Genomic DNA, 6126 nt, shown 5'->3' on the forward strand with positions numbered 1-6126 from the left:
TACCAAAAGAAAATTTAGTTTCTATCAAAAGTTAATAATTTGATAGATAAAATGAACTTTCAACTGTTATAAATTAAATATAATTATATGTAAAGATAATAACAATATTTTTTTCCTTTTATTTGATGTAAATAAAACAAAACAATGCCCGAGCGTAAGCACGGGCTGTAATACTAGTGTTTAAATATTTTGGCTGTTTTATACGAACAAATACGATAGTTAAGGTCTAGGAGCAGGAGCTGCCTATGGGTTTGGTCGACAAGCATACATAATAAACAACATGTGAAAAATACACATTTAGATGACTATTACTATTATTATGAGGAATTTTCGTTTCGTGTGGTGGTTGCCACGATCAGCACTTTAAAAAATATAGTAGAAAGTTAAGGAATGTAACGAATATTTTCTATGACGTGTAATCAAGTTTATCTAAAAAAAGACTTTAGAATTATTCCTAATCTACGTTATGATTTTATTTAAAGATTAACGATGAGATCAAAAGTAGTTTTTATGTCTAAAGATGATATGTTCTTTACTTTAGCTTCTTCTTCTTCTGTCAGCTGTCAGATCCTACGTGTGAACACGCCAGCGTGGACCCCACATATGTAAGTATATTTTTCTCTTGTTCTCCTCTAATCTAATTATGGCTTTTTACGCGTAATATATAGGTTTGAAGGAATCTTGAGAGAGTACTACTTACTAAATAAGTGAATAAAATTACGTGGAAGGCTTATTGATAATAACCATTTTTGTTGTAAAAGTAAGAGACAAAATAGAGGTTACATTAGTATTCTCTTCTTATTATTATTGAATCCCGCAAATAAAGGTTACATATATATAGTAGTGACAAAGGCTAAAACCTAAACCAACTAGAAAATAGGAAATAGGTTATGGGCCATCGGCCATAGACCTTATACACCAAGACATGTAATAGGCCGGTTATGGAAGTCCACTCCAAGTGTTTTACAACACTCTCTCTTGGATGACATAACCGTGCCGATGCTAAGGGATCAACGCAATACGCTTGGGGGTGCTGCCTCATTAAAACCTTACCAGGAAAACCTATTGGGACAAAACCATAGTGAAGGAAAAAGAGTACAACACGCATTGCTCCCCCTGTTCTAAGCATCACTGTAAATCCTTAAGCCTCCGCATTCCAATCTGGTGCGCGAGCTTCTTGAACGTTGATGTCGGTAGTGATTTGGTGAAGAGATCGGCTGAGTTGTCGCATGATTGAACTTGTACCACTCGAACTTCTCCGACCTTTTGTAACTCGTGTGTGAAGAAGAACTTGAGTAAAATGTGCTTCGTCCGATCTCCCTTGATGTAGCTTTCCTTAAGCTGTGCGATGCAGGCCGTATTGTCTTCATAGAGAACCGTAGGCTCCTTATCGTCGGCCATGCCACAATCTGATCGGATGTGCTAAGTCATTGACCTCAACCACACACATTCACGGCTGGCTTCATGCATTACTAAGATTTCGGCATGATTAGATGATACAACTGCAATGGTTTGCTTCATAGAACGCCATGAAATAGCTGTACCACCGTGTGTGAACACATAGCCGGTTTGTGACCTAGCATTGTGCGGATCCGATAGATAATCTGCATCAGCAAAACCAACTAAACCTTCTTTGTTATGGTTAGTATAATATAACCCAAATCTAACGTTCCTTGTAGGTAACATAGTATATGTTTAATACCGTCCCAGTGCCTTTGGGTTGGACAAGAGCTAAATCTAGCTAGGAGGTTCACGGCAAAACATATGTCCGGTCTAGTGTGGCTAGCCAAGAACATTAACGCTCCTATTGCACTGGGATATGACACTTCCGGACCGAGAAATTCTTCATCGGCCTTCTTCGGACCAAATGGATCTTTATCCAAATCAAGGCTCCTCACAACCATCGGGCTAGTCAATGGGTGAGCTTGGTCCATATTAAACCTCTTGAGTACCTTTTCAGTATATGTCATTTGATGTACAAGGATTCCATCATTTATGTACTCAAGTTGCAATCCCAAACAGAATCTTGTCTTGCCTAGGTCTTTCATCTCGAATTTGTTTTTTAGATATTCGACTGTTTGGGTGATTTCCTCAGAGGTTCCTAGGATATTCAAATCATCCACACATACTGCTATTATGACAAACTCTTTGTTTGCAAACTTCTTTATAAATATACATGGACTGATGGGATCATTCTTATAGTCCTCTTTGGCTAGGTACTCACATAACCTATTGTACCACATTCGCCCACTTTGTTTCAGTCCATAAAGGGATTTGTTTAGCCTTATGCAGTATTGTTCTCGAGAACCGCTCTTATCTTTGAGCTCAATACCCTCTGGTAATCTCATATATATCTCATTATCCAGTGGACCATATAAGTATGCGGTTACAACATCCATTAACCGCAAATCCAGTTTTTCTTTTATAGTCAGACTTATTAGATACCTAAAAGTCGTTGCATCCATCAAAGGGGAGTAAGTCTCCTCATAATCTATTCCTGGTCTTTGAGAGAATCATTGTGCCACAAGTCATGCCTTATATCTTACGATTTCATTATTCTCATTTCTCTTCCTTACAAAGACCATTTATGTCCAACTGGCTTTATATTGAATGGTGTCCTTAAGATCGGACCAAACACATTCCTCTTCTTTAAAGAGTTTAACTCCACGTCAATGGCTTCTTTCCATTTTAACCAATCATTACTCTGAGTGCACTCTAATATAGACGTGGGTTCATGATCCTCATTTATCTCAAGTGCTACCTTATATGCAAATATTTCATCAATGTCGACATCCTTACGGTTCCATTGTATTCCAGACATGATATAATTAATTGAGATCTCATTATTATCAATACCTTAAGGACCTTGAGGTTCAGCGTCCCAAACCTCATTCGGTGCCTTAGGATTTTCCGCGGCCATGTCGGTTATTTCCTTAACCTCGGTTTGATTTGCACCTTTCTTAGATTTCCGAGGGTTCTTATCTTTGGAACCTAATGGTTTACCTCGTTTCAAACGGGTCTTAGACTCTATAGCAACTTGCTTATTGTGTTCCTTCTGAACATCAATACGTACTGGTGCATTACAAGCTGGTATGTACGATTTAGTTACTCTCTTTGGGTCAACAAAGGAATTTGGCAATTGTATAGCTAGCTTTTGCAAATGAATAATCTTTTGGACCTCTGCATCACAGGCTAGAGTCCGAGGATCTTTCCAATTCAAGGATGTTTGATTCCATCAAATTTCTTTGACCAGCTTGTTATTCTCTTCACCCAACATAGGAAATTCGGATTCAACAAACTGACAATCTGTGTATCTGGCCTTAAATAAATTACCCGTAGTTGGCTCAAGATACTTAATAATGGTGGGAGAATCATATCCCACATATATTCCCATCCTCCTCTGAGATCCCATTTTAGTTTTCTGTGGTGGAGCAATCGGTACATAAACGGCACACCCGAATGTTCTTAAATGGGATATGTCTGGCTCATGACCCGTTAATAGTTGGGATGGTGAATACTTATGTTCACTAGATGGCCTGATGCGTATTAATTCAGCTGCATGTAATACCGCGTGTCCGCAAGCCGACACAGGAAGCTTCAACCTCATAAGCAATGTTCGAGCAATCAATTGAATACGTTTAATGAAGGATTCAGCTAATCCATTTTGTGTATGGACATGTGCCACAGGATGTTCCACACTTACCCCATGGACATACAATATTCTTTAAACGATTGGGATGTAAATTCACCAGCATTATCTAGACGTATAGTCTTAAGTGTAAAATCTGGATAGTGGGCTCGCAGACGTATTATCTAGGCCAGCAATCTAGCAAACGCAAGGTTTCTAGTTGACAATAGACAAACATGCGACCATCTGGTCGATGCGTCGATTAGAACCATAAAGTATCTAAACGTCCCACATGGTGGATGTATTGGTCCACAAATATCTCCTTGTATCCTTTACAGAAAATGCAAAGTTTTTTTATTTACTTTTGCTGGTGATGGCCTTATAATAAGTTCCCTTGTGCACATGCTACACACGTGAGATGTTTAGGGATAACTTTCCTCTCCTTAAGAGTGTGCCCATTTGAATTCATTATAAGTTTATGCATCATGTTAGAACCCGATGGCCAATCCGGTCATGCCATAAAGTGAACTGTTCATTGAACATCTTGTTCATTGCCAAGTTAGCCTCTATCATATTAATCTTAGCATGGTAAATACCAGTGGCTAGTGCAGGTATAGTCTCTAGGACTTTCTTATGTCATTAGGTGATTTATGTAATTTCTAGAAACTCTTTGTCTCCTTCACCCTTTGTCTCAACATGGAAACCATTCAAACGAATGTCCTTAAAGCTCAATAAACTTTTCCTTGAGCTGGGTGAATACAAGGCATCACATATTTCAAGATGTGTGCCGTTAGGTAGCAAAATATTAGCCTGGCCGTAATCTTCTATTAGGCTTGCTATACCCGCAATTGTACTAACATTGACACTTTTCATAATGAGATTAATAAAATATCTCTTATCCTTCAAAATTGCGTGGTTGGATCCACTGTCCACCACAAGTATGTTCTTGTCCTCAGCCATTTCTATTATAGACAAGAATTTATGTTTTAAACTTTAAAGTAATAAAACAAGCAAATATATTGAAAGAAATAAATAATTTGAATTTAAACCAAAATAATAATCCAAAATAATAATCCAATCAAATGCAAAACATAAAACAACAAAATTAAATTAAAACAACATTTGAGTTTAATTATCCTCTCCTAAACAATCGGAGGTTTCATACTCTAGTTGGTCATCATTCTCATAGTCGAAATCCCCTTCACCATCGAGATGAACCAAGTTAGCTTCCGGATTTTTCTTTAGACTTTCTTGATAGAGATCAACAAGGTGCTTAGGAGTTCTGCATGTCTTAAGCCAGTGGTTCTCCATACCACATCTATGGCAAGTGGACTTGGTCTTAAATTGTGGTTTAAATTGTCCACGGCCCCTTCCCCGACCACAGCCGAAGCCGAATCGGTTTCCACGGCCAGGACCACCACGTCCTTGATAGGTCCCACGACCAGGACCACCACGTCCACCTCCTCCACGGCAACGGCCATACTTGTCCCTATGGACATAGTTGGACTCCTTAGTCTCTTTCGGAGCACTACCAGGAGGTCTCAATGCACTATTCATCATCAATAGCTCATTGTTCTGCTCAGCAAGCAAGAGATGAGGTCCGCATATGTCTTAAACCCCTTTTCACGATACTTTTGTTGAAGCAGTATGTTATTGGAGTGAAAGGTAGAGAATGTCTTCTCTAGCAGATCCTTCTCAGTAACCTCAGTACCACACAACCTTAAAATCAACACTATCTTAAATAGTGCTGAATTATACTCGTCCACGGATTTAAAATCCTAGATCCTTAGGTTTTTCCAATCGAATTGAGCCTTTGGTAGGAGCACCGTCTTTTGGTGTCCATATCTGCTTTTCAGCTCTGTTCAAAGGTCAAGAGGATCTTCAATGGTGAGGTACTGGTCCTTGAGACTCTCAGCAAGATGGTGGCGTATATACATAATCGCCTTATACTTGTCCTTTTCAGAACACTCAACATCTTCCTCAATGCACCCGCATAAATCCTTTGATTTCAGATGGATCTTAGTATCCAAAGCCCATCACAAGTAGTTGTCTCCCGAAACATTAAGAGCAGCATAGGAGAGGTTGTTGAGCTATGCCATCTGCATAATACAGAACAAAACATTCGATAGTTAGCATGCGGTGTTTGAGACCGAACCATGCAATCAACATTAGGACATGCAGTATTTAAGACCGAACTATGCCATTAACCATTAGGTCATGCGGTATTTGAGACCGATCCATGCCTTAATTTTACACTCAAATTTCGTGGCTTATGTATGCATGCAAAGACAACAAACCTAGATAGATACTAGCATGCAAAGATTTCCTTTTTCTTAAATAATTTTGGGTTTTAGTAATTTTCCTTTTACTATACTGGATTTCCTTTTCTTAACATTGGATAACAACAAAGTTTTTAGGAAAAATTTCTTAAACCTTTAAGATAATAATTATAATTAATTTAGAAGTTATCCAAATTTATTTTATGCAAACACATAATA

Source organism: Camelina sativa, chromosome 10, assembly GCF_000633955.1.
Source record: "Camelina sativa cultivar DH55 chromosome 10, Cs, whole genome shotgun sequence".
NCBI lineage: Eukaryota > Viridiplantae > Streptophyta > Magnoliopsida > Brassicales > Brassicaceae > Camelina > Camelina sativa.